Source organism: Danio aesculapii, chromosome 19, assembly GCF_903798145.1.
Source record: "Danio aesculapii chromosome 19, fDanAes4.1, whole genome shotgun sequence".
Lineage (NCBI taxonomy): Eukaryota > Metazoa > Chordata > Actinopteri > Cypriniformes > Danionidae > Danio > Danio aesculapii.
Window position 1 is genome coordinate 11,373,648 of NC_079453.1, and position 23,945 is coordinate 11,397,592.

General features: G+C 35.4%; 1 long non-coding RNA gene across 1 annotated transcript in view; it reads left to right on the forward strand.

Annotated features, from left to right (window-relative positions):
- LOC130247146 (uncharacterized) overlaps positions 1 to 23,945 on the forward strand; it is a 48,107-nt gene continuing 24,162 nt past the window's right edge. Inside the window, exon 1 of the long non-coding RNA XR_008839498.1 lies at positions 1 to 525. This is a non-coding gene — a long non-coding RNA (uncharacterized LOC130247146). The remainder of the gene's footprint in view (positions 526 to 23,945) is intronic.

The window sequence follows — 23,945 nt, forward strand, 5'->3', positions numbered from 1 at the left end:
CCCTTACGATCTCTCTCTCTCTCTTCCTCCGCCGGCTGCAGTGCTTCTCTTCTCATCCCAGCAGCCTGGCAGCTTCATCCGTGTTCCTCCCTCCTGGACGGAGAAGCACGCTCAGCCTTTCTGATAGTCCCCCCCACCCCTCTGTGTGCCTCCCTTAAAAAAAAAAACAGGCCCCTTCAACAGCTCCTTTTCCTACTTGTCTCAGTGCCTGATCACCGTCCGCTCTCTTCTCCACTTACATTCATGATCTGTTCTTTTTGTTCATTTGTTCCGTAGTTTTCTTTCCACAAAATCCCACAGTCGTAGAGCGAAAGCAGTTCAGAGCACAGTTTGAATGAAGAGTAGGAAATGGGCTGATAGGATGGGTAGGAGGAAAAGAAAAACGTGGTTTGGGAAGAAACGCTAAGAGGAGAGAAGTGACTGCCGCTGGGATAGCGGAGAGAGGAGGAAGGACCCGGAGCAACGGGAGAAAGAGCCAAACGTGGGATCAGCGAAACCGCGGGAAAAGGAGGAACGGCCAAACTGGTACTCTTGTCTTTCTCTTTTAACCCTTTTTGAATTGATTGAACTCTCTACTCACTTTTTTCACTATTTAATTCCTCACAATTACTAATTTCTTTCAACTGAACACTCGTAGTTCTGAATTGTTTTGTTTGGTCATCTGTGGGGCTGATATTGGGGATGTGTAGCGTGCAGGAAATTGATGTAGGAACGAATCAAAGCATGCGTGAGATGTGTGTTGCGTTATTGTTTCTTCATTCCTTCACGATATTATCTACGTTGTGTGATTTTTGCATGGCAGGACGTTTTCTGTAAGTGATTCTACATATGCGTTTTGTGAGTGCGTGCTTGAACATGCTTCGAATCGTGGGGGTCGTTCTCTTTCCTTGCTTTGCCCCTAACTTCCTCTGTTCATCATCCTTTCATCCGGGAACCCCTACAACTCACTGTCCATCCATCCTGTCGTCCGCTAGCTCACGGGAATCAGAGACAATGGCCACAGATCCCAGGCCTGCATGTGTGCCATAGTTGACATGTACATTTAGCACTAGGAAAGCTGGGTCTTTGAGTTTGGAAAACTCTATCGAAAACGGGTCGGAACCGCTAACAAATGGCAACTGATCTAGCGGACACATGTGGGAAAGTGCACATCTCATCCAGGGGTTTGCTCGGTGCATCGAGGCATTAAGTCATAGACGTTGATTTTGAAACACACAATGTCTCGCACTGTGTCGTGATGTTCATCTCTACGTTCCCTCTGAAATAATCCTGGATGAGATTTTTTGTGGTGACTCTCCACATTTTTGTATTGAGGGAGTGTCTGTGGTTTAGATCATGCTCTGCTGTCTGCGTTTGATCCTCAATGAACCTGGATCTGGTAGGTGGAACGTTTGTTTGTGTATTTAGATCGTAATGTGGTTTTCTTAAATGGAGTTTACATTGTTGGAGGCTTTACATATTGCAGGAATGGTACACCCAAAAAACATCATTTACTCATCTTCATGTCAGGTCTGTATAAAATATCTTTTCTGTTGTTGTTGTCCGGAAGACAAATGAAGATATTTAAAAAAAGTCTGTAACCAAACCATTTTGGTAACCTTTAACTTAGTCGAAACATCTTCTTTCATTATCCACCAAAGGAAGAATAGTTTTACAATAACATGAGGTTGAGTAATTGATGATGGAACATTTTGTTTTCCTTTAACATTTCTCTTTAATACATGATTTGTTGTTGTGCGTCATTTATTTAAACAATTTAGGGTTAAATAACAGGCTAATATTTCTTATTAAGCTAAAAAAATGCTATAACTATGTAGTCATTCTAGACAACAGAAGCTATAATACAACAAAACACTGAACAGAAAGACTGAATTAAAAGGGAGAATAAATAAAAAAAAAAGACAGTTTACACTTATTTATTTGCTAGCTAGCATCTGCAATACTAAATTTACTAAAGGTCAGTTTGGAAAATGAATTAATTGAATAAATTGTTCTAATATAAAGCTTGGTTTGTCGAGCGCTGTTGCATATTTGACATTTTTTGTTGAATTTATACAACAAAAACATAAATGTTGTAATTTATATTTTTGTGTTAAAAATCTAAATAGATGATCATTTTAAAATATATAGACAAAAAGCAAGTTCAAAAATATCATTTCATTCCATAAATAACTGTTGAAAGAATTTAAACAAATATGACTGGACCACAAAACCAGTCTTGCCAACGGTATATTTGTGGGAATAGCCAAAAATACAGTTTATGAGTCAAAATTATCTATTTTTAATGCCAAAAATCATTAAAATATTAAGTAAAGATCATGTTCTATGAAGGAATGTTGTACATTTTGTGCCATAAATATATAATTGTAGCTAGTTACAAAAAGCTTAATTGACAACTTATTTGTCAATTAACATCTTAATTGACAATTTAAGGGAAATTTTATTTATACTGTAAACATTTTTTTTGAAACCTCGAATTCCTGATTTTCAATAGTTGTGTAGTATGTAACAAACCATACATCAATGGAAAGTGTATTCATTCAGCTCGCATATAATAAATCAAGTACAATTTCCAAAAATGTAGCCCTTTGTGGTCCAAGGTCACAGCATAATAACACAATTAAATATATATAGAATGAAAATATGGGAATAAAAAAAACTTATTAATACCACTTGTAAGTCAAGATGTCTTGTTAATCATGCAATTTCATGTTATTTTTTTCTTCGTTTCTTAAGTTATGCTGAAAGTATAATTTTTCATTTAAAAATTGTAAATTTCAAACAAAAACAATTTTGTTGATAAAACAAACTACAATTATCTAAAGCTTTAGTTATAATTTGAGTAGCAGTTTGTAGCAATTATATCATCAATTTGTAATATTATCAGATAAATTGGTGATTCCTTGCCTTTTTAAACGTCCCATGAACTATAAATTTAGATTTTTATTAGATTTTTGACGTAAGGCTAGACATAGAGTATATTATATTGTACTATTCACTAATTAAAAAGTGGACACTGTTTGTAACTGATTTAATTTAGAATCTAGAATAATAATAACTCAGATCAACACATTTTACCATTTATTTTTAGGTGAACCCTTGGTTTGAACACTCTTTGACATGAATAAATGACAGATTTTTACGGCCTCAAAAATAGCGTCTTCAAGGGGGCGTGACATGTCAAATACTTTTGCACATTTTTAATTAGTCAGAAAATTTGATGAGGAATGAAGTATGAAGTGATGTCAATAAAATTGTTGATTGTCGTGAAGTGACAAACCTAAATAATTATATGTTTATATCCTCTAAATGTGAATTTCATCACTGTTTTGGAGAACATTAGTTTGTAGTTTATCTTAAAGCTCTGTTCAGATTACACACTTTTTATTGTTGGTTACTAAAGCCAATGGGTCAGATAAAGTTTTGAGGTGTTGTGTGGGTTACACTAATATGCCCGACTACAAGTTGCTTCATCAATCCTCACGTGACGTCTACAACTCTAATTCTGTCAAGAAGCTGCATAAATTGTATTATAACACTGTAATTGTCTCATTTTTTAGGTTGCAGCAATGCCTTGGTTATCAATCACTAGGGCTGCACAATATATAGTTTCAGCATCGATATCGCAAAGTGTGCATCCGCAAGTCACATCGCAAGAATTGCAATGTTGAGTTGGCTTTGCAGTGTATTTTTTACTTTTAAATATACAAAACCATAAAGCATGTACTGTTTAGTTCACTTGTTTCTTTGCTTTATTGCATTCATCTATGCTTGTAGTTTGTTTATTACATTTTATGCATGATTTACTCCCCTACAGTAAATCATCCTAATCAATTAAAATGAATAGATTTGATAACACTGTAGGGACCAATTCTCACTATTATGTAACAAGTTGCTTATTAGTATGCATGTTATCGAGATATTGGCTGTTTACTAGTACTTATACTCTACATATTCTGCATGATCTTTTTTTTACATCCCTAGCACAATACCTAAACTAACTTAATTTCTATTAAAAAGGAGCAAAAATAGGAAGCAAAAGTCATATGTAATGATTTACTAATAGCGAAAATTGAACCTTAAAATAAAGTGTGACTATATATTCTTTCCAAATATTCAATCATTTGGTGAAATTATATAGATACAGTATAAGGATGCTCATTTCGGTTAAATTTGCCAACCGACAACCGCCGCACGTTAACTGAATATTAATGAGTAACTGCTCAGATTAATATTAAACTATTATTTAATAAAAAAATAATTGATGTGTCTATTTTGTGACACATTAAATATTGCATCTTAAAATACTGATTTATTTTAACGTGGACAACAGCATACAGAACAACATGCACATGCAGTGTTTACGTTCCAAAAACGAGGCGCACCACACTGCCTTTTTGTTGACGTTTTATGTCACTAGGAAACAACCAAATCAGCTGCGTATTGTGCGTGAGAGTTGCTGTTTTTATAGTTGTAATATTTAATAATATTGTGATATTCAAGATTTATAAAGTAATACAGCTAATACAAAGACCACTAGTCTCTCCTCTGTCGTTAAATGTCTCCGAAGTCGTCTTAACAACACAAACACTGCTGTCACCTCAAAGGAAACCCTGCCTCTGCGTTCATTTGATTGAAGAATGAAAAAGACGCGTCTGACGAAAAGTGCTTTTTCTGCTCAGGTTTGACTTTTATTTCAACTACGAGCACACAGTGCGCAACGGCAAAAACGTGAAAAAAAAACTTGCGGCCATTAGTAAACCATTTAAAAGATGCACCTTTCAATGTAAAAAGCACATTCGCTGTGATGCATCCCCTAATGCAGCCAAACTTTAAAAATATATAAAATTATATTTTTTAATAATTTAACTGATACCATTAATCGGTTAAAAATGCACCCTTTTGGTTAACGGTTAATCGTTTATTATGAGCATTCCTAATAAAGCATATTGCAATATATCGCCGAAAAAAAAATGTTGCTATGTCTGATTTTTCCAATATCGTGCAGCCCTATATAGTTCAACAATTATCTTTTTATTCTGTCATGGTAGTTTCTGTGATGACACGTCATACTAGCGTATTGTTGCCATAACAACACAAAGCTTTCTGCAATTTTATTTAGTCATTTTAAAAGCTGTGCACAGCAGAGATTCTGTGCTGCTATTGGTCAGTGTCCCTCATGTGATGAAACTCATCATGGATGACGAGGAAAAAAATTAAACATGCTCGACTTTCTGCGATAATGTCGCAAAGCGTCGCAGACATGATTACGTTTACATGGACACCAATAATCCGATTTTAATATTATCAAGACAATACTCTGATTAAGAGTCTACCATGTAACGATTTTTGATGAACTTAATCCAATTAGAGTCATAATTGAACTGTAAGATTTTCGCCGCATTTTGCAACAGGATAGTCTATACACACACGACTGTTTGACACTATTCTCTGCACCTATTGTGTCAGTAAAGGACAACAGACACCTGCATTGCGAAAAAGGGAGGTTTTTCTCCCATATGATGTGCAGTATCAAATTTCATGCAGTTCATACGTGCATCCAATACCTCGTTTGTCAAAGGGGGCATGCATGAAATGTTCCTGAATGAATGTGAAAGTGCCAAACTGCAGTCAAGTCAAAAAATTTAAATTAAGAAATAACATGAAATTGGAAATGTGGATAGCGTGGTGACACAATGACGTCAATCGAATTATGTGCTATAACATGTAAAACGGGATCATGAATGGAACATTCAAAAAGCAACTCATGTGAACACCTTAATCATATTATTGTCTCATTCAGATGAAAGTAAATCATTCAATTCCTGATGTCCATGTAAACATAGTCATTATACGAGAAGAAACGATTGAATCCTATTGACCATTTGTCGTTTACAGTACAAACCCCTAACAACAACCTACATCAAGACAATCACGCCAAAATTAGAAGAAAAAAAAATTGGTTTAATCTGAAAAGGGTGTAAGACTGATATACTGACGCAAACATCTAATCTATTTTGATTTCACAGAGACTTTTAGCTTTTAATTTAGCTTTTATATGCTTATCCAGGTGACGTTAGAATTATTAGACCTCCTGAATTATTAGCCTTCCTGTATATTATTTTCCCCAATTTCTGTTTAATGGAAAGAAGATTTTCTTCAGCACATAATAGTTTTAATAACTCTTATAACGGATTACGTTTGTCTTTGCCATGATGGCAGTACAGAATATTTTAACAGATGTTTTTCAAGATACTATTATCCAGCTTAAAGTGACTTTTAAAGGCATATCTAGGTTAATTAGACAAGTTCGAGTAATTAGGCAAGTCATTGTGTAACGATGGTTTTTTTCTATAGACAATTGAAAAAAACATTGCAAAGGGGGCTAATAGTATTGATCTTAAAATGACTTTTAAAATATATCAAACTGCTTTTATTCTAGCCGAAATAAAACAAATAAGACTTTTTCTAGAGGAAAAAATATTAAAGGAAATACTGTGGAAAAATTCACAGTATAGAAATAATTCAAAATTCAACTGTATATTATATTTAGGGCAAGATGAATGTAAATCTAAAAGCAGTTTGATATATTAATAATGTGGTCAGGGCATTCGCGTTTGCTGCTTTGGGTCTCGTTTATTATGCGTCTGCAGTTTGTAGTTTTCACATTCGCACCATCTGATCCAACAAAGAGCTTGTTGTTGATACTCATTAATCTGCTGCAATATAAAATCCATTATCTTCAGAAAAGCATCCTGATGGTGGTTTTGCCGCCGAGCGTCTGTGATTGGTCCTTTGCCATGGCCTGTTGGTGGATGGCGTGCATCTGTGCCGTGACCCCATACTGACCCTGTTAGCACTCAAGGGGACTCAGAGAAGGCTGAAATAAGGGCGAGAGGAGACTACAGTTTTAGGGGGGTGGAAATCTGATGACTCTTTAATATCAAAATTTGGATCAGGGAAGTGTCTGCTTTGGCGCTAGACAGACAGAAGAAAGAGCTGAAACACACGCTCTGTTTGATACAAAGCCACAGATGACCGTCAAGGGGACTTTTCTGGAAAATAACGCCATTGATTGGAACATCAAAAAGGAGATGAAGTAAGAAAAAAGAGCAAAGGAGACGAAATGCCCTGGTGTCGGGGTCTCTGGTGTTATGAAATATTACTCATACAGCCTGTCTATTACGTAACGTTACATAACCCAGGCTTCCGTGGTAACTCTTGTTATTGGAGCTCAACTTGCGATCAGGAAGGATATCTGAAACTTATGGATTGGGGCTGAAGACGTCCTTTGGTGTATAATTTAAGAAGTGAATGTAACCACAGTCGTTCTGTGCGCAGTATATACCTTCTTTTGATTCGGCTCAACAGGAGCCACTCGGCATGCATTTCCCGCCATTAAGAATTCCTTTTGTTGTTCAAATATCAGCAGCCTTCAAAAATATATTAAGACTTTTCATATTATTCAACTTGTAGTTATACAACCTATTGTGGATTTCATTAAATCAGATTTTTTCTTCTGTGGAAGCAAAGAAATCTGATCTTTTGCATGATAGTTACATGGTCAATGTCATTACTTTAGGGCTCTATGAATGCTGTTTTTGATTTGCTGGACTTCATGGTTCAATTAAATTTGTAGACATCAAAAAATTGTTTTTTTAATTGAACATTAAACATTTTACTATTTTAATTATACATTTTTTATTACTTACATGAATAGATGCAATTTAAGTTATCTAGGAAATTTATTTTGATTTTAATTCGCAATTTCTATTTTATTGTGGCTTATGGAAGAAACATTGTGTGATTTATTTAAGTTTTTATAATTTCACACATACATTTTTATGTTCAAATGTTTTATTGTGGGACGGCGTGGTGGCGCTGTGGGTAGCGCTGTTGCCTCACAGTAAGAAAGTCACTGGTTCGAGCCTTGGCTGGGTCAGTTGGCATTTTGTGTGGAAATTGCATGTTCTTCCCGTGTTCGCGTGGGTTTCCTCTGGGTGCTCCGGTTTCCCTCACAGACCAAAGACATGCGGTATAATTGAATGGGGTAAGCTAAATTGTCCATAGTTTATGAGTGTGTATGGGTGTTTCCCAGTGATGGGTTGCAGCTGGAAGGGCATCCGCTGCGTAAAACATATGCTGGAAAAAGTTTATACTTCTGTGTCGAGTGACCGACATGACTCACGCCACATGCATTGCACGTTGCTGTGCATTTTTACTTCTGCGTGCTGTTTGTGTTGCTCTGCAATAACACTTCTGAAGCGCTAGCTGGCAGTAGGTTTTTATGTTCCTCTGTGTAGAGTTTCTTTGCTGGTGTTTTATTTTTTCTGAACGCTACCTCAATGTACATGTAGGGTTGGGTGATGTCGACCAATTTGGCATCGTATGATGTCTAATGTGACACATCGTGATGGACGATGGCATCGTTGTCATAGGCAGCGGTAAATGAATTAATTATGAATAATTAATTAATTCATAATGAATTCATTATTTGTAGCCTACCATTTTAACTACCTGACCCACATGGTCTTACCTATAACCAAATCATAAATAAATAAAGATAAGTTACCTACCACAAATTACCACCTGTCAATCGCTTTTTCCGCGGGACTCTGACATGAATAAGCCGAGTGATCTGTGTCGTTATAATGGTGTCGACAAACTTGGTAAAAAAGGTGCACAACCAACAACAACAACCAACCAACAGTATCTGAGGTTTTCTCTAAAATTACCTAATTTTAGCAGTGTACAGACGCTGTGACACGTTACCTGATAGATTCAAAAGACTGAAGAGTCGTTAGATAGAGACAAGATTAATTAAATATCACATTTAACAACTGGTGTGAGAACTGATCCAGCAGTACATTCTTGATAAACTGTTCGACATGCACTATTCTCTGGGGTTTTGTGCTCAAAGCACCCCATACTGACCGCACGGAGCTAAGACGTGCACATATACTGCTGAAATACATTCTAGAGTGTGTGTATGGTGGTATAGTGTGGATGGAGCGCTGTTCAGAAATGCTAGGTCAAACGCCAGTGTGGACGTGGATTTCATTCTAAAATGCCATTTTTAAACTAAGACGTATTAGTGGAAACAGGGCCTGAATGTGTGTTTTTCGCGAGCAGGTTGCTGCTGCAATGGGGGCGGGGTGGAGGATTGCGATACTGGCTCAGCATCATGATGTCTATCCGGCATCGGCGATGGATGATGACATCGTCTATTGACCCAACCCTATGTACAAGTAGCTAAAACTCGCTCATTCAGAGGTGAGAACCGGCGGACGTGCAACAACTTTATTCATTAGGTAAACTCAAAACAACAGGTTCCATCTGGAGCTCTTTAACGGGAGTTTCTCACCCCCCCCCCAAACGTCAGCGCTCCCAAGCCGACCAATCACAGAGCTTGCGCCATGTGTCATTGCAAGGTGTAGTTACATTGTTTGAGAGGTGTGCGTCAGCTATGTGACCCCGCAAAGGCTTAGCCGGACGTGTGCGTTTGATGCATAAGTATGAACCAGCCCGAAGTTGGCGGTTCATTCCGCTGTGGCGACCCCTGATTGATAAAGGGACTAAGCTGAAAAGAAAATGAATTTATGTTTTATTGCAAAAAAAAAACAACACTATTAAAATACAATTGTTACATATCGTTATCTGTGTTGTTGAAAAAGAAAAAAAATAACTAAAGTAATAGTATTAATAAGGAAAAAGAAAATTACGACCAACTGACTGCAGTCGTTCAACAATTAAAAAAAGTAAATATTTACAGTTAAATAGTAAGATAATAATAGTTCAAACAAATGAAAATTAAATTACTAAGTATTAAATTAATTAAAAAGATAGGAGAGTGCATCTATTAAGCGAAAATCAAGATGTTAGGAGACTTAGGGTGCTTTTACACCCTTAGGTCGATTGTTTTGTTCTGAAACAGGGATTAAAATTGTTACAATGTTGCTTTTTGTTCTTGGTGCATTTCGCTATCACACGGCAAAGTGTTTAAATGGACCAAACGGTTAAAACAACTCAAATGCGAGTAAACTCTCCTCACATTGGTCAGTTTTACAGTTTTACAGCTCACATTCCAGTTTATTTTTCAGTCTGGCTCAGCGGTCATGCGTCCTTATTTTCATTTATGATGATGAGCAATAAGACATTATAAGCGAAAAGGTGCACTTTAATTTTGAATGGTGACACCCACAGACATCGTCACCAAATATTAATCAGAGGTAAGACTTTCTCATACAGCCGTTGACTAAAATTATGCATTACACTTTACATTATCGAGAGAAATAACAGATAAACCAAGACTGGTGTTTGGTCAACGGATAAAGAGCTCTCGTTAATAGTTCAGCATGCTTTCGCTTTTGTATTTGACATTAAGCGCACATTTACTGGTAAGAATGACATCATAATTCTCTCTTCATATAGCCAATATACAGTATGCCTATTACAGATCCATAATACACTGTGATATAGCCTGGTTCGGATCGTATTGCTTTCTCACTACAATCGATCCGCTCCAGAGTTTGTTTTAATCGAGCTGAGACCACCTCATTCAGGCGATCTCGGACTGATTGTTGGGATTCACATATGCTAAACGAACTGTGCTTACTGGGAAAACGCGCCAGGTTCCGAAACAAAAGTCTAGGTGTGAAAGCACTCTTAGAGTAAGTTATAAAACATTGCCATGCATACATTTTTTAGTAGTTAAAGGAGTATATTTCTTTTGCGAGTTCTTCTGGTTAAACTTGTATTTTGAAAAGTCGTTGTGAAGATGGTGAATATGTGATGTTATTATAGTTGTTTTAATCATTCAAAATTAACTAAATTCTTAACAGTAAATTTCATGCTCTGTATTTCCTATATCACAAAAATCATATTAATTTATAAGTTTAATATTTGAAATAATAAAAAAAAAATTCAATTGTTTCAAATTACTTTCAGTTTATTTGCCATTTTAAATTTGATTTTGGTCTCAGATTTGTTTAATCATCCTATGTAATTTGAATTGATATTTTAATTTATTAAAGTTTATTCATTGATTTTCCTTCAGCTTAGTCCCTTTATTCATCAATGGTCACCACAGTTGAATGAACCGCCAACTCATCCAGCACATGTTTTACACAGTAGATGCCCTTCCAGCAGTGAAGGCCCAACCCAGTACTGGGAAACATTCATACGCACTCATTCACTTACATACACTACGGCCAATTTAGCTTATTCAATGTACCTATACCGCATGTCTTTGGACTGTGCATGAAACCGGAGCACCCGCATGGAAACCCACGCGAACATGGGAAGAACAAACAAACTCCACACAGATATGCCAACTGACCCTCAAACTCGAACCAGTGAGGCAACAGTGCTAACCACTAAGCCACCGTCTTGCCCCCTTATTAAAGTTTCTTTTTTATTAACAAAATTGAATGTTTACAGCCCTAGTATTTTTAGATGTGATAATTAAATTTTACCCAGACTAAAGCTAAAGTATGTTCTGCTTTATATTCACCTTTTTAGAATTGTAATCTTAATATTCTTTAAATATGTTTGTTTTTTAATAACAAAAATGAATATATTTACTGACAATAGTTAACTCAATTCTTCTGCTTCATTTTGTACAAGTCATATTATGAATCTGTCAGCCTAGCGGAGCATGTGGCCTTCGTTCGGGCTCATCCGTCTTAGAAAGTTGTCATCGTGGAATGTTTCCCATGGTTCTCTGTAACAGAACAGTGTGTAAATTAGCATCAGCCTTGTCCCTAATATCAAGGTCAGAAACGACATCACTCTTACCCGTGTTTGTTCACGTCAAAACCCCATGGGTCTTGCATATCAACGCTGTATAGAAACAAAGACATTCGTAATTCATTCCGTTCAGTTCACAAGAATGAATCGATTTATCTTCACGCGCTGAATAGCCATTCAGTTTAGTGGTTTTTGTGAATGCTTTTGCAGAACTTTAAGATACTTCTACTAAATCTTAGTCAGGCAAATGAAGAATGAGAGACTACTTCAGAATTCAGTTTCTGAGAGTTGCGTAAGTCTAGAGCAGGGCCTTTTTTAGAGTCTCAATTCATTCATTCACTCATTCATTCATTCACTTCAATCATTCATTCATTTTCCTTCGGCTTAGTTCCTTATTTGTCAGGGGTCGCCACAGCGGAATGAACCGTCAACTATTTCAGAATATGTTTTACGCAGTGAATGCCCTTCCAGCCACTACCAAGTAATGGGAAACACCCATTCACACACACACTCATACACTGGCCAATTTTCTTACCCAATTCACCTGTGGTGGAAATCCACGTGAACACAGGGAGAACATGCAAACTCTAGACAGAAATGCCTACTGGCCCAGCTGGGACTTGAACCAGCAACCCTCTTGGCGTCAGTGCTAACCACTGAGCCACCATGCTACCCCAAATCTCAATTCAAAGGTTTAAATCTGAATTTTCATCAATGTCAAAGATCTAGACAAAACAAAAACAACCCGAGGTCAGTTAGAAGCAGCATGGTGAAAAATACAGAGTTTAATGTAGAAATGTTTAATAAGAAATCACTTTATGTATTATCAGCTGACTAAACCTTTGCTTCATAGTGGCAGTTGACATTTCCACTCTTCTCAACTCCAACTGTCTCAGGAATCAAACAGAACAGTTTTGTGCTGGATTGGAGCAAAAATGAATGCACACCTCTTTCTACAATCATATTTGAAAACTCAAATTATCTTTGTCAACTTAACTTCTTCTCTTGGAAATTGACATTCTCACCCATTCAAACACTCACTGCGGTGAAGAAGAGTGTCAACCAATTACGGCAAATATCACTTGATGTCATGATAACAGCTTCAATCGCCTTTGGTTTCAATTTAGACCTTTGCCAAAAACACATTAAAAGTCCAACAAGAACATTATATAACACAATATATATTTATGGAGAGATTTTTTCAACACATTTCTAAACATAATAGCTTTAATAACTCATTTCAAATAACTGATCTATTTTATCTTTGCCATGATGACAGTAAATAATATTTTAAAATATATATTTTTTAATTCTATACAGCTTAAAGTGTATTTAAATGCTTAACTAGGTTAATTAGGTTAACTAGGCAGGATAGAGTAATTAGGCAAGTTATTGTATAATGACGGTTTGTTCTGTATCAAAAAATATGTAACTTAAAGGGGCTAATAATTTTGACCTTAAAATGGTTTTTAAAAAATTTAAAACTGCTTTTATTCTAGCCGAAATAAAACAAATAAGACTTTCTCTAGAAGATAAAATATTATCAGACTTACTGTGAAAGTTTCTCTGATCTGTTAAGCATAATTTGGGTATATAATAATATAATAATATTTTAAAAAGAAAAAAAAATCGAAAAGTCGACTAATAATTCTGTCTTCAACTGTATATATTTATATATATATATATATATATATATATATATATATAATATATATATATATATATATATATATATATATATATATATATATATATATATATATATATATATATATATATATCCCAATTTTATTTACAATATAACATAAAATTAAAATTTCACTTTCTGACCCCATCCCCTTCAAAGAATACAAGTTTATCAAGCTTTTCTCATCTCCATTTCAGAAATGAATAGAGGTAGGTTCGGATTGATGTTTCTCCTGAATGTAGACCAGAGTCTGGACTTTGAGAAGCCCTGGTCTAGAAAGTCAATGCAGTCATGTTGAGGACACAAATGTACCAATACTAAATCTGTGAAACCTAAATAAAATTGTATTATTTTATTACTTAATTAAAAAATAACTAACAGAATCTTGTTGCCAAAGAAATATTTCTCATTTAAAAATGATAGGTTGTTTCAAATTAAATTTTAAATATGAACAAATAAACTATGACCAAAATGACCACAGGGTTAAAATATAACTCAACAATATTTTACCTAGATTTGGATTGAAAAACAACATGCAATACAATTTTTACAACTTTCATTCATCTTAATTTCTCACAGTAGCTCTCAATGTATTGTAATAGTTATGAGTTATATGTCAGCAACTCAAATTATGTAAAATGAGCATTTACTGTAAAATATTACTGCATTAAAATTAAATGCAATTTCAAAAAAATACACAGCAAATTTGCAAAAACCTAAACCAACATTAAAATCAGTGCAGGAAAAAACTACAACAGTAATTCTGTTAAACTAAGATAACACTGCTTTAAAAAATTTTGCTTCAATTGTTGACCCATTTCACATTTTTCAGAATCAGACACAGACATTAAGTTAACATATGTCCTGTTTCATACCCAGCAAGCATATTTTGGTTTTAAAAGATGTCTAATAGATGTCTAATAGACGTCTAAACATAAGTTGTCTGGGCTAAAACAAGGCTAAATTTGGGCTGTCTGTGAAAATCTAATCAAAGAATAGGCTAAAACTAGTCATCAAATAAACAGAAATGAATGACTACACATAAAGTCTGTCTAATCTGTCTATTTGAGTCTATTAGTCTATTTTGTCAATTAGATTTTCACTGACAGCCCAAGTTCAGCCTTGTTTTAGCCAAGCTGTCTATGTTTAGATGTCTATTAGACGACTATTAAATACATAATTGTTTGGTGGGTATTCACAATTTTAGGATTTTTTTCTCCCATCCTAATATTCTTTAAATATTTTGCAAAAAATCTCACCCATTGCTGATACAGGACCAGGTTTTTGTTTCAGTGGACAATGACAACATTCAGTGAACCATTCCTTCGGTTATCCAGTTTCAACCTGCCTTATCTTATTTATTTTTCATGTCCAGATCAGGCTATAGAACATTTCGACATTTCACTGTCTCCTACGTTCCTACTTTTTTCCTCCCTCCCTCTCTCTGTTCTCTCCATCTCATGCATTTCTCATTCATAATGGATGAAATTGAACCACATACTATACTGTAATGGATTGCATACACCTCAGGATATCCCTGGTCACTGGACTATGCTGGATCTTTCTGTTAAGAGAGATGGATGAATGTAAAACATCTCATGAGGAACTTTCACTTACAGTTGACCTGATGGCATAGAAAAGGCTCCACTTCTTGGAAAGAATGAACTTTAGTAGCAAATGTTTGACAGATTTTAGATCTACATCTTTGTCCAGCTGTCGTGACTTTACTACAGTACCAGAATATGGTATTAGCAATTGATGCTGTTATGCGAATATACAATGTAGATGAATGCGTCGTTGAAAAGAAATGATTGGAAGCCATCAAAATATGTTTAGACGATTTGTGTACAAAATTTATAAAGTAATTTTTTCTGTCTTTAAGTGGATTATATTGGATGGTATTATATACTTGCTGCAGCTTTGTTTACCAAGCAAAAAAATGTATTTGTAGATACCTAAAGAAAAAGTTAACAATTTTCAGCTCTTATACCTTTGAAATCATTCAACGTAAATCAGCTGATTTAAAAAATGTATGTTTACTTATTTTTTTTTTACAAAATTACATGTAGAAATAGATGCACACTGCAGATGATGCCTGGCCCTAATAATCAATCAACTGTGATAAATATAAATCATTTTAAAAACAAATTGCAGTTGCATCAATTTAGTATAGTTAAGCCGGTTAACCGGTGAGTTTGTTTGTGTTCATTGGAATAATTACGTGTAGATTTTGTTTTTGCAAAAGGTGTTTAAAAACAAATTTAGTCATGGCTCTGAGAACTTATTGAGAAGTCAAGTAAAGTGAAGTCAAGCTGGCTTTATTGTCATTTCAACAATATACAGTGCAGTCCACAGTAAAACGAAACAAAGTTCCTCCAGGACAAAGGTGCTACTGTACATCAAACAACATAAATTGACAACATAACACAGGACTACACACTATTATAAAAGTTTAGAGAATCAAATAAAATAAGATAATAAGAATAAGAGCGCAACGTGTGGAACTATAATTGAAACTATAATAGAACTATATAGAAACTAAACTATAATATAAACTAGAATTGAAAGTCTAATTTCATTAAAACTGTAATGTCTGTCTGGGTTAGACATAATGTTAAGGTTTTTAGGGTTCATCATCAGCAAAAAAAAGGTAATCCAATTAAATAATTGCTCTTTGTTACGTTATTGGTCTGATGTGGATGTTAAATCTTAAAAAATCAACTGGAAAAGTCTGACATTGCGATATTTTGTTTTTCATATTTTACGATATGAGTACATTTTTAAAAGGTGACTTGAATATCTCTATTTGGAAATAATTTATCATTTTAGATTAATTGGGCGGCACAATGGCTCAATGGTTAGCACTGTCTTCTCACAGCAAGAATGTCGCTGGTTCGAGTGGTTGTAGTGTATGAGTGCGTGTGTGAATGAGAGAGTGTATGGGTGTTTTTTAGTACTGGATTGCAGCTGGAAGGGCATCCGTTGTGTAAAACATATGCTGGAATAGTTGGCGGTTCATTCTGCTGTGGCGACCCCTGATAAATAAGGGACGAAGCCAAAGGAAATTAATATTCTGACGGTACGATAACCTTGGATAAAAATGTCATGGTTTTATGGTTTCGCGGTATTGTGATTACTGCTCGTCTTTTTAAATGTCTGGATAAAAAACTAAAAAAAAATTCTCTTTTGAACACAATATATTTTTATTTTTAAGAAACATTTATAATATTTTGGAACAGTAAATGTGTCAGGCTAAATGAATCATTGACTTCTGCTGTCTTCATTTGTTTCAAAAACAGATTTTTTTATAATTTAAAGGGCACCTATGGTGAAAATTCAACTTTTCAAGCTGTTTGGACAGACATATATGTAGGTATAGCGTATAGAGCGTCATATTGGGGTGACATAAACACACCCAGTCCTTTTTTTTCAATTTAACAACATAAAAATGGTGGACCAATTGGAGCGGTTTTCAGACCGACCGCAACTTGACGTAGGAGTGCGGTCCCCCCGCCCACCGAATTAATTGACAGGCGCGCATTAACATGTCTCCGTAGTAATGCGTATAATCATATCAACAAGACAGGATGTGCGCAAAGCAACCGGGAATAAAAGGTCTCTTCAGTTTGCTAGGATTATTAATGATCATCAAATGTGATCAAGAGTGAGTTTTACAAGTTTAAAATGTTGTAAAACAGAGCATGTGTGCACGATTAATCGAAAAAAAAAAGATCACGATCTCGATTCGACCCTACACACAATCTTAATTCAGCTTTTCTACGATTCAGCCAATTATTCAAGGTCAGGAGAGAAGCAAGGCAGTCGCACAAGTCTTCACAGCAACATTGACACCTTCAAATGGTGTTAAAAGTGTCACATACTGTATTTATAAGGTATAATTCACCCAATAATGTAATTTCTGTCTTCATGTAAGGATGTATTCGCGGCCGCGAAATCACATGTGAGCTGACCGCGAGCTTTTGCTTACTACCGAGATCGCGCGTGCATGTGAATGATGCCGACTTTAGTAAACACAACCTGCATAGGCTGTGAATAACAGGTAACGAAGTTGTAAATAAGGTTCAGTTTGTTGCACAGAGCGATCGTTTGAGGGCCGTGCAGGAGGTTTGATTTGCATGTGTGTGTTTTTTCTCACAGTGACAGCAGTCATGAGCTGCACTCGGAAGTGAAAGTGAAACCTGTGCACACATCATTTAAATGATCATATCGCATTTTAGAGTTATGATTACGACAAGCATTTGATATGCTTTTTTCTTTCATAGCGAACACAAAGTGTACTGCATGAAAATAAATGTTTACTGTGTCAGTTTAACAACCCTAGCCTATATATAATGTTGAATATAATGCAGGAAGGAATCTGATTATGACAAAATTCTAATTTTACCAGTGAAAACAAATGATCTAATAATGTTGTCAATGACAGATGACAAGCACTTGTCTTAAACATAATAAATCTGTTATATTCTGATGTCATAATTTTACAGTGAATTAACAAACAGGACATATTAAAAGTCTGTTCAAGTCCACCATAATGACTATACAGAATTTAGCATTTTAAGTAGACCTACACAAAGGCCTAATATTATTGTTGTTTTACCATACGTTTAAGAGCAATAATAATAGGCTAATCATATTAACCTTTATTGTACATTTACAGAATAGTGAGAAAATCGTTATCTTGATTTTAAGCAAAAAAATATACATATAATATGTGTGTGTATCTGGTAAAGGTCTTACTGTAGTATTTCTCACAAACGTTACGTGAGATCTGATGAGTGTTTTGAGCTGAAACTTTACACACATTCTGGAGACACAAAAGACTTATAATAAATCTGGAAAAAGGGGTAACCTAGGTGCCCTTTAAAACACTATTTTTACGCTGTTATCTTTAAAAACAAAAACACAAAAGTAAATTAAAAAAACGTACACATACCTTAGGAACGGAATTGAAGAAAGTTTTGATGGTTTTAAAACCTTGACTTTTCCAAACCGCGGTATACCTTGAAAACGGTGATCATGCCATGTCGGACCTAACATTGCATGTTCTTCAATAAGACTATTGTAAATGATCACATTGAGATATTGATGCTGAAACAATATATTGTTATTGTTCTTTGTTCATTTGGGGCTGTATTGTGTAATCAATTTGAGTGAATCTCTTTGATTTGAGAATTTGGGTACTGAACTAAACCCAGCTCTCTTGGTTTGACAACGAAATGCCAATTCTTGAAATGAAAGTGCTTTCTAAAACATACAGGTTTAGATGTCTAAATAAAAACAGAATTTTCATTTAGGGGTGAACTATTGATTTAAGACTAAAGCAGCTCTTAGGATAACAAGTAGAAATGTGCAGTGGGGGGAAAAACTTTTAACATTAGCTTCAGGAGTAAGCAAAATACTGAAGAGAAGAGTCGTTCATACTTCCATATTTCCCGCAGTCTTAAATTCAGCTCAGTTTTTGTTCTGTGAAAAGTCTATAGAATAGATCCATGTGAAAAACACACACCCTGAGTTGCAGGAAGGCAGCAAAAGAGCCTGGTGTCAGTGTCAGAAACTGGTTAATACTTTGACGTCTCAATTCTCAGATAGCCACAGGATACGTTTTGAGCTCAGTAGCACTCCACCAGCATGCAGGAGAATGAATTCCTTAAGAAAGATTAAAACAAAACCCTATGGGGAACTCTGTCAGTTGAGGTCTGCTGTGCTTGTCCAAGCTTGAAAGGAACCCAATGAGAACACAGGTGCATCAATATTATTTGAACTTATACAGTGATGGGAGCCGTATGCCCTGGACAAAGGGTCCAAGAATCGTTACTGTTCTTTTACAATGGAAATGATTTATTGAATTAATTCAAAGGTAATGTTAATCCTTGAACAAAATATTTACAAAAGTTACAATTAGACTTAATTTGGCATTAATAATGATAAGATAAATAATCCAATGGCACAGTAAACATGAGGAGCTATTGATGCTTTTTTAAAAGTCCATATAATTTTCTCTAAACACTGGCAGCTGTTGATGCTAAAATGTAAATAAAACAGCAGAAACCATTTCTAAATTTACAGTAAACTACAATATTTCATGAATTATACAGTGTTACTACACAACACCTAACACTTAAGTATTAATATGTACATCGAAGCTTTGTAATTCACAAACAAAACATCAGCAAAAGCACAAGCAGAAAAACAAAGTAATATGTAGAAGGTGCTCAGTGTCATGGTAACACACATAACGTTAATGTAAGGCAATAAACATTATATATCAACATTAGATGTGACATAACACTCTTATGTGCATAACTTTGAGCACAAATAAACCAATAAACTAAAAACATAAAAAGTGAAATGTTGACTGGAAAAGTCAATTTACTGTTATTGATGTGTTGATTAAGAGTACTGTGTTTAACCAGAAAACAGATTTGTACTGTTTTTTAATATTGCAAATCATAGGTGATATCGTCACATCGTCACATTTTTATATTGCAACATCTTGATATAACAACGTATCATTACACCCCTAATAACCCTCCTACTAATATTCTTTCTGCTTGTCAATAATTAAAGTAAAAATTTTTGCAGAACAATAAAGGCTGTTTCTGGATCGGTGGATGAAACCATCATTTCTCATGTTTCTTGAAAATGTCACCCCCCCCCCAATAAAAAAAAAAACTGCTAAATGTTTGATATTACATGTATGCATGGTGGTAACATGCTGAAATGTGCTGTTATATGTTTTGACAAATGATTTACTGTTAGTACATGACAGTTAAGTACTACATAAAACCTAAGAACCTGTAATATTTCTCTAGCAGTTCACTTGGGTGGTTATGCTGGTATAAATAGGTTCTTTGACTTGTAATCATTGGGGAACCACCTTGTGTTATTTACCATCTTTCATTCATTTTCTTTTTGGCTTATTCCCTTTATTAATGAGGGGTCGTCGCAATGTAATGAACCGGCAACTAATCCAGCATATGTTTTACGCAGCGGATGCCCTTCCAGCTGCAAATACATCCATACACTCTCATATACACGCATACACTACGGGCAATTTAGCTTACTCAATTCATCTATAGCACATTTCTTTGGACTTGTGGGGGAAACAAGAGCACCTGGAGGAAACTTACGCGAACAGACAACGGGAGAACATGCAAACTCCACACAAAAATGCCAACTGTCCCAGTCGGGGCTCAAACCAGCTACCTTCTTGCTGTGAGATGATCGTGCTACCCACTGCGCCACTGTGACACCCTTAATTATTATTAATATCAATATTATTATTATTATTATTATTATTAATATTATTATTTATTCATTTTCTTTTCGGCTTAGTCCCTTTAATAATCTGTGGTCGCCACAGTGGAATAAACTGCCAACTTATCCAGTAGATGTTTTACACAGAAACGCCAACTGACCCAGCCAAGGTTTGAACCAGCAACCATCTTGCTGTGAGGCGAACGTGCTACTCACTGCGCTACCGCGTCACCCATTATTATTATTATTATTATTATTATTATTGTTATTATTATCACATGTCTGTTCAAATACGTACCCAAAACCCAGAGTGTCCACTTTTGCTCCATTTCAAATCGCGTGTACAGAATCCCTCGGGCACTACTACATGAACTGACTGTTTTGATGATTGCATAGGAGGGGCAACGGCGCCTATAATCGTAAGGAAGGGAATCTCGCCATTTTTAAATTCATGTCAAAGTGTTTTCTTGCCTAAATAAAATGAAAGCACCAAACAGATTTGCATTTACGAGCAAGGGGCATCACCTAGTGGTTCGGCAGTATGGGTTGCGTATCGGAGGATCGGCTGTTTGATGTTTATTGCCACCCTTCATAGAAAGATAAAAAATACAGGACAAATACAGGAAAATACCTTTACAGGATGATATAGCGGGATATATTTTTAAAATATGAGAGAATCCTGGGAAAAACGAGAGGGTTGACAGATATGCATTGTAAAGCAGATGTTTTGAATGTTGTTCGTTTTCACAGCTTTATTAACTAACTAACATCAGTTTGTACATGCTCCATATTGCCTCTCATCATATGACACAGAATGTTTACTGGTAGCTATAGTTTATTGACGGAAGCTGACCACAGTTGTGATATTTTGACGAAAACTTTCAAAGGGATGTAAAGTAAACGCCAGGCAAAAACGACACAGTTAAAATCGTCTTACATCTGTAAGGATACGGAATACAGAACGAAAGCGTTTTTAGTTGTTTTAGTGTGGATGACGAATAGAATTGAAATTATAGTTTGGGCCTGGAATGCTTTTAGACGAAACTGCTGTTAAACCGCTTCAGACGTAGCCTGAGTTAAGCTCTAAAAATTAACATCTACATTATAGAAACAATCAACATTTTAAATTGTTTCTACATTATGATGTGATTGAGAGGAAAAGATTGTGAGTCGTAAAGGTTGTGCCGCTACTATCACCAGATGTTCTTTACAATTAAGTGCAAATGTGAGTGCGATTCAGTGATAGACTTAGGGTTTATTTCTGCAGTTGGGGTTTGGGGAGAGGATGGAGTTTCGAGAACATTGGCATTTCTTTAAAATCCTGCGAGGGTCTCATAACTCATCTTTCAGGCATGCTCATATCATCCTCCCGCATCTCAGAGCCGAGCCGAGAGACCACACATAGCTCTTCATTCAGACGCACGCGCTCAGTACAAACTCACCGCAGCGTGTGATTCAGCCAGATGTCTCAATTAGCTGAATGATACAATTTCCAGTCAGTAGCATAAAACAATGCATTTGGAAAACATGGGCTGAAAATTAAAGAGGCTGTTTACTGGTTTAAAGTATTAGGTTCATTGTTCCCGCTAATTTGATCGGGAGGCATTTTGAAAAACACTGAATATGCATCTTTAGCAGAGGGAAGGCAGATAGAATTGGGTCTTTGTTGTGTAATCTTACCGTCATTAACAATAGAGCTCTAAATCTGCATTAATGAGGGATCAACTTTGCAAATTGCCCGACACAAAGACATAAAAATGCATTTAATGCCTGCGTCTATAATTCAAGCCTGAGAATTTGCAGTATTTGAATTGACTCTTCGGAGCAAAAAGCTATTATACAACCAGAGAAAGATGCAATTCACAACTTTTACACTTTATAATAGTCTTAAACTTTTACAACTTTTGGTTTTGTAGTCTAAAATACACTTGCAATGGGAGTTTGGAGCTGAAATCAGCACTTGTTTTAATAAATACCTTCAGCCTGATTTACATTTTAGCTTACATTTGCTGCTTCACTGACTTTTGATTGATTGCCTGTGTAAAGAATATATATGTTATTGTCGGAATATTTGTTGAAGTTGAAAATGTACAAATCTGAAATGCTTCAGTTTATTTATGTTTTCAGTTGCTATTGTTTCCATTAAAACCAATTTCTGTTATATTATACTTTCTATTTCTTCAATTAGCATATGCCAGATGAAAAAAAACAAAAAACATTTTACATAATTATCTTAGTGTACTGATTATTCATTAATTTTCTTACGGCTTAGTCCTTTTATTCATTAGCGGTCGCCACAGTGGAATGAACCACCAACCAGCATATGTTTTACACAGCGGATGCCCTTCAAGCTGCAACCCAGTACTGGGAAACACCCATACACACTCATCTACACACAAGCACTACAGCCAATTCAGTTTATTCAATTCACCTGTAGCGCATGTGTTTGGACTGTGGGGGAAACCGGAACACCCAGAGGAAACCTACTCCAACATAGGGAGAAAATACACACTCCACACAGTAATGCCAACTGACCCAGCCGAGGCTCGAACCAGCGGCCTTCTTCCTGTGAGGCGACAGTGCTAACCACTGAGCCACCATGTAGCCAGTGTATTGATTATATATGAATAAAATACTGTATTTCTCAGAATTTAAGTAACATCTGACAACAAGTTGTCCAGAACCAGAAGATTCCAGCAACTTTTCCAGCTGTTTGTTCAATAAAATCAAACTGAATTAATAAAAAATCACAGCTAATGACAGGAGTGTGTACAGGCTCGACCTCCACACAAAACAACACATAATTCATAAATATCAAATCATTTTAACATTATTAAATGTACATACTGAGTGAATGATAGAATGCATAAACACAGTAAAAATGCTGGGTTCCACACAATTCCTTCATGTTGTCCCAACACAATTCGATTAAGTTAACTTAATCGCTTTTACAAATTTAAATGGATTGAACATAAAACACCAAGTTGTTACTTGGGTAAATAATTCATTGTCACTTTGACTGAATGGACATAAAGGTGATGCACAATTAGATTCAAATTCACATTAGACAATTTAACATTTCTTCGATCAAGTAAAAAAAAGTGTTCTGTTTTCAACTTCAGAAGAAATAAGGCAAAATTAAGAGTTTTCCTCAAAGCAAGCTAAATTATCTGCCAATGGGCTAAGTAAAATAATCTTGTTTTTGCTCTGAAATTTGGGTATTTAGGCTAGA